This window comes from Eleutherodactylus coqui, chromosome 6 (assembly GCF_035609145.1).
Source record: "Eleutherodactylus coqui strain aEleCoq1 chromosome 6, aEleCoq1.hap1, whole genome shotgun sequence".
NCBI lineage: Eukaryota > Metazoa > Chordata > Amphibia > Anura > Eleutherodactylidae > Eleutherodactylus > Eleutherodactylus coqui.
In genome coordinates, this window is record NC_089842.1 from 229,972,365 (window position 1) to 229,997,289 (window position 24,925).

A 24,925-nucleotide genomic window follows, 5' to 3' on the forward strand; every position below is an offset into this window, starting at 1 on the left:
CCACTTTGTGACTCGTAGACACATTTACCAAAACTGCTAAATAAATACCAATATAATTTCCCCAGCAGGAATGTCCAACTTCTCCCATTTTTTCATTCCCTGATTCCATCTCCTCTGATTCTCTAACCCGTCCCCCTCTGTGAATGGAGCTGAGCCACCGCTGCCTTGGAAGTAGGCATTCTCCGCCTGATGAGATCACGCCCTCCACACACCCTTTATTCTTGATTAGGGATGACATCATACTCACTGGTTTTTTTTTCTTGTTGGGGCAGGGCTGTGAGAGTAAAGACTCAGAGACAGAAGCTCATTGCAGTCCTGTTTCCTGCTGTCTGCACTACACTAAGGTAAGCAGCTGGCCCTGCCATAATATATAGCGCTAGCTGAATGCTGGAGGACTACAAGTGGCAGCATGCAGATAGTTTCTGCATCTTATAACCCAGGTCCTGATTATACCTATAGCTTGTATAGATTGAAGTCCTGTCTTGTCACTGTTTGTCTGGACTTTGTGCTAATAGAAGTGATCTGGTTGTCAGGGCTGGATATGAGTTCTCGGCCCAAGAGCTTGCAATTATGTTATATATTCAAGTACTGGGGGGGCGGATATAAGAATATTCTGCGTGTTGAGGGAAAAAATATTTTTGCTTAGTAAACTATAGGGGTGTGTAATGTAGAACGCGCTTCACTGGGATTGAGGCACTTGGTGCCTCCTGCCTCAATGTCCTAGCGGCGGCATACACTACATATTGCCTTAGCTCATCTATAGGATTTATGGAACCCCTTGAAATTGTTACTTTTTGGCCCTGGCTTTATGGAAAACTGGATTATGCGCGGCTGCTGGGCTATCGGTGCAGACATAGTTTTGGGTTGGAGGAGGTATTTTTGGAATGTGAGTGTATTGTGGTTAACCAGCTCCCCCCTCCTTGATGATATCTGACAGGATGGCCCACTTTACACATTCCAGTCAATGGTGGGGTTAAGTATGCTGATGTAAAGGGGGGCAACGTAGCCGGATACATAGGGGGAGGATAAGGAGTAAAGTATATTTGAATACTAGTATATAGCTTACATAATGCTATACTGTCATTAGGACCTGACAGACCAGTGAGGCTCGAGGTAAAGGGTACCTCAAGCTGGTATGTTGGCGCTGCCCCGTACGTGGCGCGTGGGGTTCTGTACACAAGGCGGTTATCAGCGTGCCGCTTGTTCTGAGTTGTAGTCTCACTTAGGCCGTGCCTATATCTGACTCCGCCTAGAATTAAGATATTGTCCGTTGTGAGGTGCAACGTGGTTAATCTCCCCGATTTCCAAAGTTTACACGCCCTTTATTAGTATGTTCTAGCATTCCTTGAAATAGTATGGTTTTAGCCATTAAAGGCCCTCTATTTGTTGGATAAGAAATAACAGTGAAGGTCTTCTTTACTGTAAGAGCAGTGAGACTATGGAAAACTCTGCCTGAGGACGTGGTGATGGAGAATTTGATAAGAACACGAGGTTCTGGCCGCCTTCCTGGAGTGTAACAATATTACATGTTTTATCGCTGATTGCTTCAGAAGGATCGGTGTGACGGATTATTCCGATCGCCAGATTGGAGACGGGAAGGAATTTTTTTTCTTTAAGTTGTGGAAAACTCTCTTCTACCTCACTGCTGTGTGGTCGTTTTTTTTTTTTTTTGTTACCTTCCTAAGACTCAACATGGGGGGTGAATAGGCAGAACTGGATGGAGTCTTTTTTTTGTTTCAGCCTTACATACTATAACTGTAACTAGGGGGCGCTCTAGTAACTATGTACAGATATATCCGGGGTCGGTACAGAGATCTCTCTCATCATCTATATATACCCAGAACTGTAACAAGGGGGCGCCCTTTACGTCTGCTACAAAGAAGGTTTCTACACCGACATAGAAGGGTTTTTTTTCTTCTCAGTTGGATGCTTGGTAGACCACCGGTCCCTTGACAAAATGTAAGATAGAGGTGTAGGGGGCTTCTAGAAGTTTTAGATGTTTGGGGATTATCTGTAGCACCAAGAGGGCAAAAACATTATTAAAAAGTGCCATAACCTACTTGCCTATTGCTAGGCACAAGTTTGTGAAGTCTTGTCCGATCCAGGAAGGCATTGGGTCACCAATGGGGGTAAATATTTAGCCCTTCCATCTGGACTGTTCAGTATGGCCCACAGAAGTTCTCAAGCATGTTGGAAACTTTTTGATTTTTGTGACCCTTTCCTTCTTCTGATATATTACACCCTCTGCTGCTATTGGCATGGGGGTTACGGGGTGTCTGTGAGCGCCATAGCTGCTAATCTGCCCCTCCATATCACAGGCCGCAGGTGGGGTCTGCAGTAAACAAACTTATCAGGCAGCTGGCCGGGCATGCTGAGGCGACTTGCGCAATCACCGCAGGAATTCTTTGTACGGATTCCTTCTTTTCAGTGCTGGGATGTCAGGCTGACTGGTCTACGGGCCTCAGCTCCCCAGGGCAGCATTAACTCCCTGTTATCTGCCAACCATCACTTCTCATTAAAGTTGAGGCGGCTCTACGGTCAGTTCCTTACATTCCAGATTTTCACTAGTACTTTCCTGGCCCTCGCTGTAGACTCAGGCTGTCACTCCATGACCGCTTGCTTCCGGTGCCTCAACAACGGTGACATACCCACAGCAGGAAATGACTGTAGGATAGCAGAGCCACCATACAGTGTTCATAGGGTGTGGCAGCTGCCATGGTTCTCCCCACGCCCCCACCTTTTTTTTTTTTTTACTTTTACTTTTTAACTATCTCATACTTTCTTTCCCTTTAGGGCATAAAATAACCTAAACCACAACATGAAATATATTTACTATTAAAATATTGTTTAGGCTCAGATTGTGAAACATTAAAGTGTATATCCGTACTTTCTAAAATCCTACATGTCAAATGTTTTGATCACAGATGGATATCTATATATTTTATTTTTTTATTGAACTTTTTTTTTTTTTTTCTTCTTCCTCAAGGGAATTTATGTAGTGCATGTTACTAAGCTTGAGACAGCAGCCTTTTAGGCACTGTAGGAGGAGGGGCGTCCAGACGGGTGGATTTCACCCTTTGTATGCAAATTGCGCATGTCAACTTTATCGCTGTTTATGCTGCGGAATTAATAAGGGGGTGAATTCTGCTCAGGAATATGCGATAAAACCTACTTCAAATGCCCCGACCCAAATGCTGTGGGTTTTGGAGCAGGCTTTCTGCTGCTACCCGGCCTTGCATGGCAGACGTGGAGGCCTTTTTTAGGCTTCTGGGAACCCACTGGTACTTTGTGATCCCGCTGCAGGGTGCCGGGCCCCCTGTCATCTGCTAACATGCTGCAGTTGCATGTACAGGGTTTAACTGCCAGGATCTGAGGTTTCTCCTCTCCTAGCTGTTAGAGCAGGAGCCGGGCTGTCAGTCAGCTAAGCCACCGCCTTTGAAAAGATGTGCAGGTTTTAGCTCATTAGTGAGATTAGTAAAAAAAAAACGTATTCGCCATCACTAAGGGGCTGAAGGTATGGCCAGGACTGTTTTAATATCCTAGTGGGTCCAATGCAGGGGAATTAAATGGACTCCTGGCTCCTCCATCCCCGAAGTTTTGGAAACAAAACAGACATAGCTGCTTAATCCTGTAGGCTGCGTTCCCCCATGTGTCCGCCCAAGGGCGCATTCACATAAAACTGGCACGTAGATGAAATCTGTTCTTTCGCATGGATTCGTACACATGAGTGATTCCATGCACAGATTTTTCACTATTGTGAAAAAATAGTCTGCAGGGGCGCTGCGTCTCCTTGTGGAGAGCGCCACGTAGGTGTGAGATCACTTATAGGCCATGCAATGTTTCCTGGGAAACTTGGGATGCAAATGAGATGGTAGAATGCCTCTGCAGCGCCACCTATTGGCAGGTAGCTTCCCTACAAGTCAATCTGACTTTTACATAGGGGGTGCTGTAGAGCCGCTAGATGTACAATATGTGACATCACAACCTGGCACCGCTTCCATGTCGGAAAATCCACATGCGTGTTTGTCCCACTGAGCTGGGTAAGTACATGTAGGTTGTGCCAGAAATCTACAGATCTTGAGGCGGATTTGTGATGTCTTAAAGGAGCCTGGCACGTTTCTTGTAGGCAGCTCAGGACCTGCTTGTACTCTGTAATAGTGTGTTGCAATTCGGTGACCTTATCTTGTGCGGTTTTCAATAAATTTTAATTATAGTGTCCACCTTTCTTGATGGAGTAACATTGAGCCGTGTAACTGAAAGCAAGGGGTTAAAGACCGAAGATTTCAGTCTTTAGGAACAAGTCGGGTCTACGGATCCCACCCAGTGTGCAGAGTTTTCGCGGTGTTGGTTTTGGCTGCAGTAATCTAATCCGACGTGCGGCGGCCTTCTGCACCAGTGGAGCTCCGAAGAGGAGATGTAAAGCCGTAGCCTGGGGGGGACGAGCGGCCGGGTATATAATGGGTGTGTACAGGTGTGGCATACACATTTATGGCATCAAATAACCCTCTAGGTTGGTGCGATGAGCTCATCCCACGGTCGGCGAGCGAGACCCTGGGGGGTCCCTTAGAGGGCAGCTCCATATTCTCTGCAGCCTTCTGGCTTTCTCCAGAGCTCGGTGGCATGGAATGGGTAAGCATTTAAGGGGAACCGGTCACCATTTTCACCCACAATAACTGTCCACACCTTCCAAACACTGGTGAAATGTCACTTTGTTGTCCTCTGTGCGCCATGTTTTGGGGAGTTAACAAGGACTCTACAGACGACCTGGCCGGTCCGCCCACCGGACTCATCACTTGTCTGCATACGTCATGGAACAATAAGTGTTCATGGTAGACTAGAAAGTCGCTCTTTAAAGTGCACGTTCCTTCAGTTTGGCGGGTGTAACTGGTTACTGGGGGAGGGGGGAGTGGTGACGGGTTCTTTTAAGGGAGTTTTCTAGGATTAGAAAAACATGGCTGATTTCTTAGGAAGGGGAGAAACAGTGACACACCGTCCTCAGGTTGTGTCAGGCATTGCAGCTCAGGCACTTCAGCGGGGCAGTGTTGAAATATCAAGCACAACCCATGCACAGGGGAGGCGCTATTTCAGGAGGAGTGCAGCCATGTCTCTGTAATCCTGGATCAGGTTTCTCATTGGAGAGAGCACCAAGTAGGCGTAAGGAGACTTGCAGATCATGCAATGCTCCATTGGGAAACTTAGTATGCAAATTAAGAGCTGGTACGATGCCTCTACAGCACTTTAAACTACCTTCCAACAGGTGGCGCTGCTGCAGCACTGTGCTATCTACCATTTGCATAACTAATCCTGGACGAACCTTTTAAAGGGAACCTGTCAGCATGATTATGCCAGTTAAACTGCACTTGCCATAGTACAGCCGACACCTTGAGTAGTGTTTTCTTAACTTTGAAGTTCCGTCACCCTAGTAGTCCGGTTTATACATTTCCCACTTAATATGATTTATTCCAGTTGCTCCTCTTAGCCCACCGAAACCCAACCCTTTAAACAGCGATGGATACCACCCCCTTATTCCTCCCGCACATGCGCACACAGTAACTGAGCTGGAAGCGCAGCTCACTTCTTGAGTTTTCTTGAAGGACCTTAGAAGTGATTCAGAGCATGACTACCACATTAGCTTAGACTGGTTTAAGAAAATGTGGCAGGTTCCCTTTAAAGTTGCTCCACAAGCTATATGTCCTTCCTGGCTGCTGCTGAGCAGGTCATGTGACTGCTGCAGCCAATCACTGGACAGAGCATTGACCTTCTATAGCAAGTGATTGGCTGCAGCAGCAACCAGGAAGGACAGAGTGCTGAAGCAATTTTTGAAGGCCTTGGAAAAGTCTTCTAAGGGGTTGGACCACAAGGGACTTATCTATCCATAGCATGGGTGCTAGAAGCCTGATCAGTGGCGTTTCACCACTAAGACTCACCCCCCCCCCCCCCCCATCAATCATGAGAACAGGGGTCTTGTGTCCCTCATCACTACTCAGTCGCTGTATCCACCTGCAGTCCCGCAGCGCTATGCCATTCATTTCAACGGGTGTGGTGGGAATATCCTAATACAAGTCCTCCACCTTCTCCGACAGTCCTAGTGAAGATGAATGGAGCACGATGGCCACTGCGTCATATCCCCACGTCGCTGCAGGTGGTACAGTGAGGAGGAAAGAGGGTCACAAGGCCTGTTTTACGGGATTGGTGGGGGTCTCGGTGGTGAAACTCCACTAATCGGACTTCTATCACCCATCCATAGTATTGGTGTTGAGGCCATTGTGGTCCAACTCCTCCAAGGGGTTCTTCTCTTTGGACAGCGCCAAAAGAGGCCTATCTGGCAAATGGTGGGTGCGCTGGGGCTTAGGGATATGTTCGCCTTGTGCTGGGATCTGTCTCGATGCAATCCGAACATGAAGAGCTCTCTGTGTAACAGCTCGGGTCTAATGGAGAGCAGGATGAGTTACAACATTGGCGCAAATGAGCTCTATATGCGAGGGTTTGTGTGCCTGCATAGTCCCACTGCAATCGCTTCTTTGGTTGGCTATTAGCGCTATATTTCCAGAGGAGATCAGCGGCAACCAAATCTATGATGCCGCTTATCTACCCAAATCTCCACTGGAAAGAAAACGCACAACTTGTTGGCTGCCAGCTATTGAATGTCTCTCGCCCGCATTGGAGGCCATTCATCTGGCACTATAGCATTAGTTTAGTAAAATGATAGGCGGGTTGTACAGTATTAGAAAAACATGGCTGCTTTCTTCCAGAACAGCGCCACACTTGTACGTAGGTTATATCCGGTATTGCACCAATTACTTCAGTGGAGACAAGCTGCAATACTAGACACAACCTATGGACCTGTGTAAACCTATTTCTGGATAAGGCGGCCATGTTTTCTTATTCCTGCACAATCCATTTAAGTCATTGTTAACGTGCGCTATGGTGATAACACGGCGTTGTGTTACAGACGTCTGACTGTCTGCGATGTACGCGGCCCATATATAATACATACCGCAAAGCTATAAGAACGAGCTCATAATTCGCCCTCCAGCTGCTACGAAAATAAACTGGAAGTGAAATTCGCTTATTGAAATATAATTTGAAGACCCCGCTGGGACGCCGTGCGAGAGCGCGGTCCAAGAAACTGCCTCGCGTGTGTTTATAGCAAGATAATGATACTTATTGTGACCGGTCTGGAAATGTAGTTGTCTCTGGTGAGAAGCGGGCCAGTCTGTAAGATCTGACTTTCTTTTAAATGCTGTATTGTAGAAGTATAAAGCCGACAAAGTACTACAGGACGCGGCTGATGGTGGTAGTAATACGGTAAGCTCCGGTCGCTCGTCACATTCCGTAATGCCGGAACCCTAAAACTAAAGATTGAAAAGCCATTATTTTAAGTGCCTCTCTGATCCCAGGACAGAACTTTGTTCCACAACCTGAGGGGGCAGATTCTTTACCTGCTGTTGGTCTTCTGTATCGATTCCCCTCTGATCTGCTGGTTTTAGGTCCTGTTTACGGCTGCCCACGATGGCCAACAGAATCTTCAGACTACCTCATCCCCATAGTACTTTACTAGTGCTATACCTGCTCTCTGATTAGCCAACACTGCTCACATGATCAGTACTGGCCAATCAGAGCTCTGCACAGTGTACCTTAGGTAGTTAGAACACTGCAGTGGCCATCTTGGACAGTTTAAAACCAGGATCCTAAACGGGTGGATTATGGGCTATTGACATAAGCAAACAGCAGGTAATATACTCTTCCCCTCTAGTCCCAAAACCCAAAGGCCTGAGTATGTACGTACTTCAACCAAGGGCCACTAAAAGAAGCGCACAAGGGTGTGTAAGTTCTTGTCAAAAAGACCTCCTACAGCCCTTTCAGAAAGCCCAACGAGTCATGGACCGATGGCCTTCGTTTGCCAAAGCTTAGTGAGAGCTAGTTTTGATCCCTGTTTCTGCCTTGGCTGCCACCCCAGTATCCACCAGGAGCCAGAAGACCAGGTTTTTCTTTGCCACAAATGTCATGAAGGAATCCAACCAGAACTATAAAGTGTTCCTCTTGTCATACTACTAACGACCACTTGTCTGCAGTATGTGAGTGAGTGAGTGCTTCTCATGCTCCACCCCTGGTAACATTATTGCTCCGCCCCCTGGTGACGCCATCGAAGGTCCTACAACATATATAAAACGGAGTCTGATCGACAGAAGAACAACACAGTTAGAGCTGTTGGAAGGGGAGAACAAAAATAACACACTGAGAATACAACTAAGCCGTTATTACCTCAGAAGACAACCTACCACCACCACAGAGATCCAGTGGACTAAAGGACATGTTGTGATGTCACTGCTGTGGGAGGAGCCAAGCACTGTGTGGGGTGTAGTAGAGCTGTGTGTGTGTGTGCATGTACCATGTAGCAGAGCTGTGCGCCACCAGAAACACTGGTACTATAATTTCCTACACAACTCGGCAGTCTTGACAGAACACATTGACCTACCACAGAGATCCGGTGGACTGATAGACCTATGGTGATGTCACTGTTGTGGGAGGAGTCAAGCTGTGTTTGTCTTTTGTGGTAATCAAGCTACTGTGAGTGTGATGTGCCACCAGAAACACTAATAATTACTAGTCGAAGAAATAGAGGTGTGGACTCCATTCAGGGGGTTCGTGTATTCTGGGGGCACTTCCGCACCTTGGACTCCATAAACTGAGAGGCCATCCATAAACTGAGAGGCCTGGGTTACCTACAGGTAGCAGTTGGTTCACCTTGCACATACATATACACCGCCCTGTGGGTCACCATACCCGTCCCCTACCAGCGGCTCTGGCCTAGCACAGATACTACTCTATCTTGGCCAAAACCGTTGCCCTTTTGTCCTGGTTTGTTGCTTTGCAACCATTCATGCATTGTGCCTCTGGGGAGGATACCATATTGCGTATCGCATTCTGCCACTGTGATTAAAGAAAGAAGTTCTGGTAAAGAAACTGGGGTGGAGTTTTGTTCTAGTGCAAGAGACAGTCAGTCACAAGTTTGTTTCGGCAGGGCTTTGGTACTACTCCGTGGGCCCAAGGGACACTTTCCATCAGTTTACCTGTTAGATTTTGGCTGGACCACCCCTGGAGAGCTGATCTGGGTATTTGGATGGTGGCAGTGCAGTGCGGACACTGGACCGGATGTCTTCCAAGCAAATGAGATGTTCCTGTTGACAAGCAGCAGTGGACAACCTCTTCTCTCCAGCCTACTCAGGACCACTGATGCCAAGGACCCAGTAAGGCCTGCGACCGGACGTTTGTTCAACACCACCTGGCCCCGAAGTACCACAATCGTACCCTCTAGATGTGCTCCCTGTGGATGTGGCACTGGTCTGATGAGGCTACCCCTAGACTTCTCGGCTACATGAGAATAGTGCCGCGTCACAGACCACTGAGAAGAGTGCGCAACTATAATCCATGCCAGATTTCTTGTGAGGGGTAACATACAGCCCTGGGAGGTTTGTGCACATGGCTGCTCCCCCTCATCCCGCGACGCTGTGGATACGGGATTAATACCGCACACAGGTGATGGCGACCATCTACAGATCACTTCCAAAAGGCTTATTCTGCATATCCTAAATAATCCGTTATGGAGCATACAATACCCGCATTCATGGCCGAGGCTCCACTACGCAGCCTGTTTACCATCCCGGCCAGAATAAAGACTCTTTCAGCCCCTGGAAGACAAAAACGTGATAAAGCCGTAAGGGCAGCAGATGGCCGCTTCTGCAAGGAAAGCTGGATGCCCCGAGTTCCCTGGACAACAGCTCGGGGCACAGACGGAAAAACCATTGACTTGGCGCGCCAGCTCTGTACGCTGAGGGCCTGACACTGCAGAAGAAGAGTATTGTTGTACTGTGATAGTCTGCTGAGCTGTAGTGTATCTAAGCCCCCATGTGTGATACACTCTGAGAATACAGGAGGCAGAGCTTGTTCTCTGCCCGGTCTCGGCATTACAGATCACCTTCCTGTTGAGGGTTATTGTCTCTGTGACAATGATGGGAGGATAACGCCTGACTGTGCCGCTGCACCTCCATCATCAACCCCCCTTTGATAGTCCTCGAGATGCCCGTAGGCGAGACCCATTATTAATTTCATGTGGTGCTGGCAGACTGACATCAGTGGGTGCGGTGTGCACGCTGGCAAAGGCCGTCTACTTGATGCTGGTTAGGGGACACGGCCGCTACGCCTGGTGCTAATTCTGCCGCTGTTGCAATCTATTATCAGCTGCTTCTTGAGTTTATGAACCTATAAAAGAAATTACACCTTTTTATACGGGGAATTAACTATAAGCCGCTGTCATTAGCCTGGCTCGGGTAATGTTTCTTACGAGGCAGCTGTGTATTCGCAGACTATAAAAGCTTACGAGCCATCCGTTATGTGTCACCCTATAATTATAAAACACCCCACAACCACTTCAGCGGCCCCGTCTGTCAGGAAGCGTGAGTAAAAACATGTATGACTGCCATTGTAGGAACTCAACTTTTTGCAAGAGTCCCTAATGGCACCTCTTGGTTATGCAGAACTAGAAAGCTGGGTGAGGAATAGTGATGAGCGAGCATACTCGCTAAGGGCAATTGAGCGAGCATTGCCCTTAGCGAGTACCTGCCCACTCGAGACAAAAGGTTCGGCTGCCGGCTCGCTCATCTTTAGTGAGGACCCTACTGGGGTTGTGATGGTGGCCGTATTGGCTTCCTTCAGCTCTCCTGGAGTCCTGAGGGTCAAATCTGCCTATTTCACACTTGCCAACTCTCCAGGACATCTGGGAGGCTTCCAGACTCTTGGAAGAGTTGCCAAGCTTCCCAAGCATGGCCATTGCTTGTGCCACCTTCCACCATTGTTCTGTACCCGCACTGTGACTATTGCGTTAATGAGCAATTCATGCACGTTCTGGTCTGTGTCAGCCAATCGGCACTATGTAACTTTGTCCTGCTTGCCTGTCTCCCACGCCTCAGAGTAGGAGGAACCGGAGAGCAGGATGAAAGATAAACATGTCTGCCCAGGTGTCATGCTGTGACAGACCAGGAAGTGCGTGAGAAGAGGAGCTCGCTAAAGAGATCTCACAGGACTCCAATATTGATGACCCATCCTATGGTCATCATTATCTGATCGGTGGGAGTCTGTCCCTCTGGATCCCTACCAATCAGCTGTTTTGAAGTGCAAACACAGTGACCACAAGTGCCACAGCCTCTTCACTACATGCAAAGCACAGCGCCATACATTTCATAGTGGCGGTGCCTGGTATAGCCTGATCAATCCGAGTTAAACGAGACGGAGTAGCTCCAAGGTCATATGAGTAAATGTGACATCAAAGGAGGCTTCAGCAATCGCTCCCAGCACCGCAGGCTCTCCAAACACCTTATTGGTGGGGAACAGAAGTGACAGACCTCTGGATATGCCATCAATATCTAGTTTATAGGGGTTGTAATAGTTGAGACACTCGCTCGCACACTCACTATTATCAATGATGTTAGTTATACGGATAAATTAAAATCTATACCTCCAATACTCTTGCAGAACAGCAACCCCAGTGGTGGGAGGACCACATTGCAAGCCATATTTTGACAAACTAATTGATGTAGTTTTCCTAAAGCTTGCCTCTCACCATCTAGTTTTGTGCCTGGATGGAAACTCCCTGACATCATGGAATTCACTGGGGATAATGATCTTTTCTCTCACGGCTGGGCTGTAGGGAGCACATTAAAAAATGATTAGCGAGGTGAAGTGCTGGGAGATTAGCAGGGATCATGTCTGTCACCACTTTCACATTGGTTGTACGACAGATTAGACGGGACATGTTCTCATTGGTGGGGTGACCTCATACATCTATCACACCCTCGCTCATCGCCTAATGCAAATATCACAGGCTCGGCCTATTGTCTTAATTGTTCCATACCGGGACGGTTGTGGGGCGAGGGCGGACTGTTTGCTGAGCTTGTCAGAACGCTTTTCTAGACACACAATGGATTCTAGGCGGAGAACATTGGATATTGTCTGCCAGACAATTATAAAGAGGGATCCGTCATGGTACACAGGATGAGGCCAAGAGCTCGCCGTACAGCCTTGATGGCATTCGGTCAAACACTTATTGGCTGGCAATTTCTCGCAATACACGTACCGTGAGTGTTCTCAGTAAGAGGGGAATAAGTCGCTAACAGACACCTCTGGCACCTCATCTCCCTAAAGAACAGTAGGACCTGCTGTGCCCAACATCTACCATCATGGGGAGTTGGGACACCACCGATAATTCGGTAGATTTAGCCAACGTTCACCTACAGGGTTATTCGCCTCTCGTTGTGGTGTTTCAATTTTAAAACCCTGAAAACTCTATCCCTGGAACAGGACCAGATCTGAAACACTCTACCATTAATGAAGACTGCTGAAATGGAGGCCAATAGGTCTCCGTTTCAGGCATTTTGTGCCAAAAAGAATAACTGGGTCCACAAGGCTACTGTTTCAGGACAAAATGCCGACACCTGATATTGTCCGTTTTACATTTCAGCAGTTTTCATTAATGGCCAAGATGGTTTCCGTTTGGGTCCAGTTCAGGGGTGTCGTTTACGGCAGTGTTCCTCAACTCCAGTCCTCGGCGACCGGCAACAGGTCATGTTTTCAGGATTTCCTCAGTGTTGCAATTATTGTCAGTGCCTCAGACATTGCCACAGGTGTTCTCACCATAGGATATCCTGAAAACATGACATGTTGGTGGTCCCTGAGGACTGGAGTTGGGGACCCCTGCTTTTACGGGATTTTAAATGGAAAGCCTGACAGCCCCCCTGGATGGCCACCATAATGAGATGTGAACAGGCCGGGGGGGGGGGGGGGGGTGTGTCTCCAGTTTCAGGACAAGATGATGTCCTGGAACCGGAGGAGGGAAGGGTTATATTATCTGCAGTTCTTCTCTGCTGCCCCCTCCAATCTGCTGGTTCCTGGCTGTAATTCTTGCCACCCGAGATGGCCGCAGCAACTTTCTAACCACCTAATGGACACCACACTGCTGATTGGCCAGAGCAGGGCATGTGATCGCCAGCCAGTCAGAGCAAGTGCAGTACACTGGTAGTCTATCGCTAACCATACACCGGGGATTAGGTAGTCTAAAGACTGTCGGCCATCTTGGACAGCTGAAAACAGGACCTGGATCAGAGGGATGGCAGGAACGAACTGCAGGTAATGCACCCCCTTTTACCTCTCTGATCTGGGTCCAGAATTCTGTCCTGAAACCAGAGGGTCACTTAAGGAATGTGAACCCCCTTCCCCACCTAACTAAAACATTGTAAGGGGGTTTTTTAAGTTATTTGAAAACTGAAGTTGGGTGTAATGGTGGTCCACACACAACCGCTGCCGGCCTCCGTGGTCTTGAGCCGTACAGTAATGAGACTAGGGTTGCCACCTTGTCAAGAAAAAATACCGGCCATGGTTAAAAGGGGGCATGGCTTATCGCGGGGCAAAAGTTTCGTTCTGCGCATGCGTGACGGCCATGGACAGGGGGCCATAAAGGATCACACACTGGCAAGCGCGACTAAAGGACAGACTGAGGGACAGCTGGACTAAAGGACTGACTGACTAAGAGAGGGACTGACTAACAGGCAGATGGACTACAGGACTGAGGGACAGACCGACTATAGGACTGACTGACACTCTTACACCTGACAAAGTTACTGAGGCAGGACTTCACCAGCTGCCCCCCACAGAGCAGCCCCTCACCCACTGTCACCTGTCCCTATCGGTCTCTGCAGTAGTAGTTCAGATACTGTACTTAGACTTCCCCCACTAAAGCCCCCTTCCATCCCACTTGACCCATTTGCTAATGGCAGTTACACAGGGACGATGGCAGCAGCGCCTGTCCGCAACTTATCCAGGAGTCCTCGGCTGCGGAACCATGGAGAGGAGGATTCCTAGTGCACAGTGCAGGGCCGGGATCACACACTGGAAGTGACGTCACCGCCTCCTGCACGGATGATTGGCTACCCAGTGCTGGCCAATAAAAGCTGGCGCTTGTTAGCCAATCACAGCATTATCTTTGCTGGAGGTGGCGAATTCAATCCCCACTTCCAAAAAGCATTAAAAAATACCAGTCTTTAATAGGGCCGGTAAAAAAAAATAAAAAATAAAAAAAAATACCGGCACTGGCCCGACCAGGCTGGTGTTACCGGCTGGGTGGCAACCCTAGCTGAGACCAGTGATTGGCTGCAGTGGTCATGTGTGTACACGGACTCGTCATGACTGGAGGGGGACTGGGGACTGAGTGTGGCTTTATTTCTAACCATTCCCTGCTCCAATAATTTAGAACATCGCTTTAATTCAGAATCGTAGAGGGGCGGAGCTTGATAGTAATGAGGAGGGCGATCTGTTGGGGCGGCTCCTGATTTATGACTTGCCCTGTACATATACCTGTAGAGTATAAAATCTGCTAATCTGCCATTTGATACTCCGGCAGAAGGACTGCGTAGTGGTGGTTCATCTCAACCTTTCTAGAAAGTTCTCCCTTCCCCCCCCCCCCCTTTTTTTTTTTTTTTCTCCCTACAGCTACCCAATAATCCAAAATATCTAATGGGTTACTAGATTATTGGTTCCCACTGCTGGCCCTCTGTTACACTCCGGGCTTATATAAAAATGGCAAGGGCGGTGTAAAAGTGGGGAAAAAGTGCAAGTTTTTGTGCAAAAAAAAAAAAAGTGACTATCTACCACCAGAACACTGATGTAAATGTGTTTATGAATCCCCCTGCGCGGCTCTGTGGCCCTGCGCGGCTCTGTGGCCCTGCGCGGCTCTGTGGCACTGCATCTGCGCAGCCTCAGCAGGCATCCACAGTCCGAAAGACGTGGATAAACCCACGTTGGATTCTGCCTTCGGAACATAACCTCTTCAGTTGATGATCGGCTTTGTAGGACATACTTGGGGGAACAGCCCCCTCCAAAATAATCTCCTCCGATAAGTCTCTAACCCTTTATGATATAAATGGCGCAGGTCCTATAGAATTGCCTGGTCCTGCGGGCAGGGCGGACGTGGCAGACAATGGCATCCTATAATCTGCCGGGTGATTAGAGGGACTTTCCACTACTGAACAAGCTGGGTGTCCTCGTCCCCTGGGGGCAGGATTTACTGATGAATTAACTGTACTGCAGCCCCTCCTAATTTTCTCATGCCCAGGCACCAGCTGGCACACTACTCCCAAGCTGGGTATAGCTCAAATTACTGCTAACAGGAGTATAAACTGGGCCTGTTGACTGTTGGGAGAGCTGAGTGACAACCAATATGGCGGCTGCTACTGCAGGAACCACACTCTTTTCTGGGCTCCTGAATGGCAGGCGTGCCGCGATGCATACAGTCCCGGGCTCCAGAATGGGCATCGGCCTATGAACGGAGTTGGTCTACCACAGATGGTCCCGCTAATCCAGGTGACAACGCTGTAGGAGTTATGGGGGCCATATTGGTTGTCGGCCAGCTATTAGAGACCTCTGATGGACGGGGATATTTATAGACTGTCCGTATATGGCGGCTGTCATGGCGACCGACCTTCCTGACGTGATTGTAGCCCCCTCAGGATGACAAAATATGACAAGATTGCGGAGTCTGAAGTTTTTCCAAAAGAGATGGAAATACGCCCAAATTTGGACGCAAGAATTTCTCAATCGGAGTATCATCTTGCTGATGGAGTCGATGGGCCCCGCGCCAGCGAGACACAGGATTAGGAGGGGGGCACATCCGCGGGGTTCCCAGGGCCGTGAGGGAGATTAGAAGACGGGAGCCTCAGATCCTCAGTTATACACATACCGCCATATAGCTTATCCGGGCTGACCTCACCCGAATGGGTATGAGAGATCGGATTTCTATGTTTCGTTTAGCAGAATTTGATTGTCAGCTCTTGAGACCAGGGATGCTTTACTTCAGCTACAGAGTTGGCGCACGCATACCCGAAGGCCAAAATTTATATAGGATGCCGGAACTGGAGACTGACACACAGGCAGCTGTAAGGGTGTCTGTCAAGTGTCTCTTTAAAAAAAAAAAAAAAAAAAAGCCCTTTTTTTTTTTTTGTGGTGAGCATCTCAGTGATGGAAGGGCCTCCAGCTTTCCTGGGGCCGGTTAACAATAATCCCTGTGTCTCATGCTCACCACACATTGGCGCGCATGAAGGGACCCGATCTCGCTGTCACCCCTGGCGTTGGCAGGTCATACATCACGCGTGTCGGGGTGGTTGTGTTAGAATAAAACCATTTTTATATACAGAAATGCCGCTCTGTGCCAGAGTTTTCTCCCAAAAAAGGCATCCTTGTGCGGTGCCCGTTCTGTGCCAGGCCTTCATTTGTGGGATTTGCGGCCCGTTCCAGCGCTAAGCCGCCATGTCCTACACAGTTTACATGATGTAATGAGGCAAGATTAATGTCGCTCCTGTAACCCATCCCTTTCTACAAAGCTGGAGGGATATTGCTCAGATTGAGTTTTTTTATTTTATTTTTTTTTTCTGCCTTTTCTCCATTCACATCCAAAGCAGCTTTCAAGATTCTACAGGTCATTCTTGGGAACAGAGCTTTTATTTGGGTGACCTCTGAGCTTCCACAAGGCACTGGCGTTCTGGTGACGGGGAAACAAAAGTGAATTCTGAATGCAGCTCTGGATGTGACTGGAGTAGAAGACAGGATGTCATTCAGTTTGGGTGAAATGAGTCAAAGTGTTGACATAGCTGCCAGGCAGATGTTGCCTTCTCCAAAGTTGCTTGGCATGGAAACAGCTAGTTGCTGATTGGCTGCTTACATATGACTTCCTGCTAACAAAGGGTGTGGCTAGAACAGGAAGTGGCCTCAGAGTGGATACAGATTGGTTGCTTAAAGGGGTTGTACTACAATCTACTTTTATCAGCTATTTGAAGGATAAGTCAAGACCCGCAGTGTTTCTCTCCTCACAACAGGGGGTGCAATGAGTCTGCAGTGAACCCCCCCCCCCATTCTTGACTTTGGTAGAGACCTCAGCGGTGAGACCTCCGCCGATCAGACATTCATCACCTATCCTGTGGTCGTTTGTAGTAGTCTTGGTCTAGCGCCGCTGCCACCTGATCAGGACTACAAGTGAGTTAAATGCTTGTTGGGTGGCTGGAGGTCCACTCTGGGGGAGTTGCTGTTACTGTGAGAGGGTCACTGAAGGGCAGTATTATGTGATAGAGGGTGTGGCATTGTATAAAAGGGGTGTGGCCTAGCGTAACAGTTTGCCGCTACATGTGCCCCACTTTACTTGTTGAAAAGTTGAGTTATGCTGATTGGCTACTTACAAAGGGGTGTGGCTGAAACAGGAAGTTGCCTCAGTGGATACTGATTGGTTGCTTACATGTAGCGTCAAGTGGTTGGCACAGTTGCACACTTCTGTGATATTAGGCAGCTGTTGGGGTATGCTGGGAGTTGTAGTACTGCAATAGTGGTAGAGCTACTCATTAGGAGCCCATCATACTTATCTCCTGGGTGAGTATGGCCGCCCCCTTATCAAAGTCGCATCTAGCGGATGTCTCCTGGGGGAATTGCTGTATAAAGCACCTTCACTCCCCAACCCGTCACATCTGGAGCGGGAACCTCTCCATCATAGTGGAGCTGCCAGGAGAAGGGGCATGAAAGTGGCTACTGACCGCTGTGGAGCACGGCGGCGCTGACCTGACCAGGTGGTTCGGTAATACACTCCAAGGGATGGGGGGGGGGGGGATTAAAGGGCTTTCACCCTCCTCTTAGTAATCTGCCCTCGGACAGTAGCGTGGTCATCCAGCTTTACCAAGAGGTTGGCATAGAATCTTGAACAAGGTAATGGGAAACTTTGGGACTTTTCATTCTATGGTGAAATCCGTATAAAAGCGCCTGCGCCGCGGCTGGTTTTAGCGCTCTTTGTTGTCACTAGAACGTGTCTCTATTTTTGTTCCCTTTTTGTGGCTTGGTCACGTGACCAGCGCAGAATCTGCTGCTGTTGTGACCTTTCAGTGTCTCATTAGTGGGTGTTGTGGTATTTGCTTTCTGCGTTGTTTGTTGTTTCTTTTTTGCTATGGTGACGACCGACCAGTTGTGGGATTCGCTGTTCTTACGGATGTGTTTAGGCTGTGTTATCATAGTAACCGCGTGGCGGGACAATTTACAATGACTTTCGTTGTGTAGAGTGTGACGATTAATGACGGGTTCTGCTGACTCTCCAACATGGCTTCCACCAGTCATGGCACTTGACAACCACACAACCCCTTTAAAGGCTCAACTATTGATAGCCAGGAGTAGCTTGTGCAGCGTCCATTGCCTGGCCCCTGGGCTGGTTCAGTCCTGTACTGAGCTGAATTGTGCAGGAAGTGGACAGCTCCAGTCCCACTGTAGAGGCCAGACTTGGTACTGCAGGCCAAGTTCATATTAAAGTGAATGGAAACGTTGCCTACAGTACGAACTCTCTACAGAAGTCAGCTCCGCGCATGAGCATCAGCCTGGCAAATTGCCTATTGGAAGTTGGCAACACTAAATCAACTTCACCTTTTTAACAGGAATTGTTTTAGGATTGGTTTGGTTTACATCGGTAGAGTAACCACATACATACACAGCTATTTGGGGGTTCTGGTTGGCCAATAATATGAGTCCAGGTGGGTAAGGTTTGGAGAGCCCCACGAAGATGTACGGATTGTTGTAGGCCATGCAATGTTCCCTGGGAAAAAAATGCAAATGTGTGATGGAATATTGACCCATAGAGTACCATAGCTTCCTTCCAATAGGTGGTGCTGTGAAAAAGTATTCCATCCCTCGTTTGCATAGCTTTTTCCCAGAAGTGTTGTGTGGCTTATAAGACTCATTTCACCCTTGTGGTGCTCTCCACAAGGAGAAACAACACCTCCTTCCCGAATCCATTAAACGGCTATTCTTCATCCTCATTGGTTCTGTCCCCCTCAGTGATAACAGGCTACTCTTACATAAATTAGCTGTGCTTATATCGATCCCATCAGCAAAACTTTCTTTCTTGCTGACTGTTAAGAGATACACACCAATTTCCTCATGCGCTAGTTATCAAATGGCAGAAAACCTGAACAAGCAGAGCTGCAGTGTAAAGCATTGGGGCTGGAGGGAGGAGCAACAGCCTGAACTAGCATCGGAGGTGGAGTTTTTGACTACAATGAGCCGCAGGTGAAGAAAACCTCATATATTTAATAGTATATGTGGATGGCGACTGTAGGAGCCGCGCCCTCATGCCACCCTCCATTAAGGCACTCCGATGCCCTCCGTCCCGCTGGCTGTCCTGGCGCTGGTACAATTCCTAAACGTGGTAACTTCATCCTGCTATCTTGAGAGTTCCCAGACTTCCTGCGGCTTGGCTCTGTCAAGATCCTGAGAGCTTAAGTATCTGCTGCGTACTCCACGATGAGAAAGACTTGGCGATGATGCCGTCCTCCGCGTCTTCCTCCGGCTTCATTAAGGAATGAAACGTCTGATTGTCTGAGAGGCCGAGGAGAAGGTGCTGAGACGTTCCAAGACCCATCTGGCACGGAAGGATAACAACTCCCTCTTGAAATCAGAAGTTTTGCGCAGCAATCCTAGAGCAGGAGGCCGGGGGTGATGTAAAGTGCGCACGCGACTGCGGCCGACAGTAGAAACGCGCCGTCTGTCTAGTCATTTGGGACTGAATGGTTTATGCTGATATTAAATCAGTTTGTCCCTATGACAACACTTCCTATCTGTGCTCTGACTTGTTCAGGTTTGTCATAGGGACATGGCCTAGATGCATCAATGTCTGCAGCTGGAGGTGAATAACCAGTTTATATAATGACTATATTGATGTGGAACATCACATAGATGCAAAGTGTTGTCATGAGGACACGCGCTTCACGTGTAAGATGCCATTTGAAGGCCTTTCTATGTATTCCATTGTTCCCCTATAAGATAACCCTGTAACTTTACCTGCAGTCCCATGTAAGAGCCTGGATGAAAATATTGTAACTGACAAACTCCACTCTGCTACATCACATCCCAGGAAAGTGTCTGAGCGTGCATGCAGGATGGTTGAAGGCTCATGCGAACTGCAGATCTCCTGACAATAACAAGAAGCGGGATCTGCTTCCTATAATAAGACGTTGGCCCGCTGCACGCGCTTCACATCCTCTTGCTGCAGACATCTGCCGCTTCCTCTGTTAACTCTTCACCTCGCTCCTTCCTGACTGTAATAAAACTCTGAGGATCTGTAAAACAGCTGTATATATGTGTATAGAGGGCTTGTGCTGCAAAACGCGTCGGTATAAAGAAGTCCTTGCTTGCAGGTCCCGGTACGGAGAGCAGAGTAGTTGCAGCACCTTATGCTTCGCTGTGAAGGCTCCGCCACGCTTCTGACCCGTTATTTCCAGAAGCGTGCTTCGCAACACGTTACATGGGGAATAAAAAAAAAATCATAATTTTGGAGTTTTTTGGTTTTGTCGCTTTTTGAGTACTATTGGGCTGCAGTGTAGAACGCCTGACCGGCCTGCAATGTTACCCTGCGCCATGATCTCTTGGCGGCGGAGCAGTGAGCCCATCTTGATTCATAAAACCTCGTAATTACGGCAACAATCAGTGACAGGTCATCGCGCTCTGCGGGACGGGTGCGGTTGGCACTGGCATCCTCGGTAGGTGCGCTGTGTGTTTTTAGGGCATGGCTGTGTTTGACATTCACTGACAAGATGGCCATGTTCACACCCGGCAGGATTGTAGGTGCGGGGCCGTCGGGCGGAGGCACTGATTAGGTGATGTGCTAATCTTTTGGGCAGAGTGCTTGTTTGCCCAGGTGGGGATCCAGTGTTCCTGCTTCTCCGGTAGCCGCAGTCTTCAAGGGTTGTCTAGTTATAAGTACTCCTCTATCTGCAGGAGAGTTTATCAATAGAAAATTAAGGGATTGCTGCTTGTGACCCTCGCGGATCAGCTGCTTGACAGGTTGGTGTGCTCATGCACTGAGCTGATTCTTGTAGGAAGCGGACAACTCTGTTCTCACTGTAGTGGCCAGGCTTGGTATTGCAGGCATTGAAGTGAATGGGAACTTTGCCTGTAATATGAAATCTGGCCACTGCAATAAGAACAGTGCTGTCCACTTCCTGCAGAAATCTGCTTGGTGCACAAGAATGGAACAGCAAACAGCTTATCAGCAGGGGTCCCAGGCAGTGAACCCCAGCTCAGTCAGCTACGATGAAGGACCTATCTCTAGCATAGGCCATCAGTAGCATACAACTGGAATATACTCCAGAGCTGCACTCCCTATTCTGCTGGTGGAGTCACTGTGTACATACATTACTTATCCTGCACTGATCCTGAGTTACATCCTGTATTAAATGTATGTGGACAGTGACTCCATCAGCAGAATAGCGAATACAGCTCTGAAATATAATACAGGATGTAACTCGGGATCAGTACAGGATAAGTAATGTATGTATACAGTGACTCCACCAGCAGAATAGTGAGTGCAGCTCTGGAGTATAATACAGCATGTAACTCAGGATCAGGACAGGATAAGTAATGTATGTACACAGTGACTCCACCAGCAGAATAGTGAGTGCAGCTCTGGAGTATAATGCTTGTACACAGTGACTGAACATTTCCTGCAGATGTATTCTATATATGGTAGAGTAGTGGGTGTTCTCTCTATTGCGGTCGGGCTGGCTGGCTAGATGAGTTTCTGGTTCAGCCCCCCCCATGTAGGATGACTTCCGGTTACTTGTAGTCCGGCACTTCTGGCTCGGTGTGATGTAATCTTCCATAAATGTAGTTGCATCATGGCGGCAGCATTCGGTGAGCGGACGGGCTGGGGTCTCATCTCTAAGCATCTGTCTGGCTCTCTTCCATGACAGAATCTTGGCTGGTTCCGAATGAGTAGTGCGCGGCCACGTCCTGGAGGGAGCTCCATATATGACTGCTGCAGAGGACAGGCTGCACACCAACCTCCGCCGGAGGACAGACTGTCTGCTTAACGGGTTGCTTCACTTCTAGCTTCTCTAAAAACTTCACAGTTGCCTTGACCCCTGCCGGTCCAGATTGTCTGTTTTCCTGTTTTCTGTCTGGTATGTTTTTTCCTTTTTTTCATCTGTGCCTTCCAAGAGCTATAACCTCCCTTTGAAAAAAAAATCCCATTGACATGGCTGCATGAGTGTTTTTTTTTTTTGTTGGTGGGAAGATGTAGCTGCGCCATTTTCGGTGGGTAAAATTTTTTTTTTTTATCTATCTCAGTACAGGAAAAATGACACACTTTGATCTGTTGGTCGGTGTGAGTACAGTTATGCAAATGTTGTATGATTTTTTTTTTTTTAATTCCATTTTTTTAAAAGGTAGTTTTATCTTTATTTTTTTTTCTATTCAAATGTTTTGGGAGCCACCATACATAGAAAAAAAATATAAATAAATAATAAAAAAAAAGATTTCTAGCATTCCAATCTTTTTTTTTTTTTTTTTTTTACTCCCATTTATTTAGTCCGCACAGGGGACTTGAACTTACAATGGTTTGATCGCTTATACCAGATAGCAATTTTTGATGTTGCTTTTGCATCTGTGTGGAAGTCTTCAGTAGCCTCTGGGCTGCCATGTTAACCTGTCAGCACCCTCCAAACCATGCTGTGAGGGGGGGGGGGGGGGCGATGAGGTGCAGGAAGGGGTCCCCACCTACTGCTGATTTGTTTAGGTGTGCTGACAGCTTTGACAAATGGCATCCAGACAGTTAACTGCCGCTATGACCGTTGTGTTCGCTGCAGTTACTGGCGGCTGGTGGCCACATGGACTCTTCTCCGGAGCCTGCGCTGTATACCCTTCACAACCGCAGGACGTTATATGCAGTCGGTGGTCCTGAATTGGTAAAGTAGCACTTCCCACAATTTAATTTTTTCTCAGCATGTCTATTTGCAGCATCCTGAGTGCATGCAGAGCAGATACATTCCATCTGTCGTCAGCAGATTCCAGACTGTAGTAGAACCATCAGACGTGCCGACGGGTAGCATGGAGGCTGCTGGGGAGCACAAGTCATGTGCCGACGGGTAGCATGGAGGCTGCTGGGGAGCACGAGTCGTGTGCCGACGGGTAGCATGGAGGCTGCTGGGGAGCACGAGTCGTGTGCCGACGGGTAGCATGGAGGCTGCTGGGGAGCACGAGTCGTGTGCCGACGGGTAGCATGGAGGCTGCTGGGGAGCACGAGTCGTGTGCCGACGGGTAGCATGGAGGCTGCTGGGGAGCACGAGTCGTGTGCCGACGGGTAGCATGGAGGCTGCTGGGGAGCACGAGTCGTGTGCCGACGGGTAGCATGGAGGCTGCTGGGGAGCACGAGTCGTGTGCCGACGGGTAGCATGGAGGCTGCTGGGGAGCACGAGTCGTGTGCCGACGGGTAGCATGGAGGCTGCTGGGGAGCACGAGTCGTGTGCCGACGGGTAGCATGGAGGCTGCTGGGGAGCACGAGTCGTGTGCCGACGGGTAGCATGGAGGCTGCTGAGAACTTGGATTCCTTGGAAAATCTTGTATTTTACATCAGAGTAGAAGTCCTTTGGAGATTGCTATTTAAGAGACTGCTGAATATGCTGTATATGGCTTCACATGCGGCAGGAAGTTCTTTCTATACATGTGACTTGGGGCAGCTTGGGCGGCAAGTACCGGCCTTTCTGAAGGCTGCACTCCACCCTTAAAGGGGGTTTCCAGAGCTAAAAATTTAAAGGAAGGGAATGTCTCAAAATAAGCCATAGTCTGCTCCCCATGTCCCTGCGTGCAGCGCTGCGCTGTGGTCCCTGCCGCTGCGATCCCACTGATTTTTCACTTGGCCAAGTGGTCACATGCACAACAATCACAGGCTGTAGCGGTCAAAAGGATTGGGTGGGGCATTGTGGGAGCCGTTCTGTGATGGTCTTGATAACCTCTCAAGGGCTTTTTACATGGCCTGGTGCTCTTGCAAAAACCATCTCTGGGCAAACGTACGTTTATAATCGAGGCATGTGAAGCCAAACCCAATGAAAAGGCAAACTCTGCATCAGCTGATTGCATTCTTTAAGCAGTTTGAAAACCTTGTCGGTGAGGCCTCTAGTAAAAGTGGATACTCGGTCTAAAGTCACTAGTACAGTGTACTATCAGACGGATATAGGCCGGGTACCGGCCACCACAAGCTGATATCCAGAGGACCACGTGGACGTTCAAGGAGAAAATGCAGTTGGGCTGTTGTGCGTTCTATGCCACTTTGGTGTCGGTCCCCCGTTGGGTGCAGACCGCGTTCTGCGGCGGAGCTGCTACACTTGCTTAAATCCACTTTCTGTCTAGCGATTACAAGAGATCAGAGGAAGCGTGAACCACCCAGAGACCCTCACTCCATGCCTAGTCCTCCAAGCTCTATAGTAAAGGCACAATTACCACGACATGCGGAAATAACGAAGCACATCATGGCTGCACCCCCTTCCACTTGTGTCTGTTGGCGGTTCACTCGCTGGCCGCACTTCGTGGTACCGGCGATCTGACTAGCTTCCCGTCTGTTAATGAATAGACTCGCTGTACTCTAATCGAGGAAAAACTGTTGTGACCCCCGTGGCGTGCCGGCGATCGCTGCCTTTTAATCTCTATGCAATAAACTTGGAACATATCTCCCTGAATGATGTGATTGCTGTAGACTTTGTATTTACACAGCGCTCTGGCTCGTTATCACTAATTACTGTAATAGAGGAACGCTGAGTCAGGGGGTTATTGAGGGAACGTTATATTATGTTACCGAACGTCTGCCAATGGAAACTGACCTCTCGGCCATAATAATCCCGAAAGGCCACAATAGAATCCCATTATTAGCCCTTGTATTATCGCTCTTACCAACTCTGTATTGATTTACCCCATGTGATATACTCGCATGGTAAACTATAGCGGTGAGACGCTGCAACTTGGCATTCAAAGTATCTGCTGTCCATCCTTTTGTGATTTGTAAGTAATGGCATATTTATCATAGAAG

General features: G+C 48.4%; 1 protein-coding gene across 1 annotated transcript in view; it reads left to right on the plus strand.

Moving 5' to 3' along the window:
* Positions 1 to 224: 224 nt before the first annotated feature.
* Positions 225 to 24,925, plus strand: part of TAGLN2 (transgelin 2) — a 30,261-nt gene continuing 5,560 nt past the window's right edge. The window contains exon 1 of the mRNA XM_066609077.1: positions 225 to 344. The gene's annotated coding sequence lies outside the window, so the exon portion shown is untranslated. The remainder of the gene's footprint in view (positions 345 to 24,925) is intronic.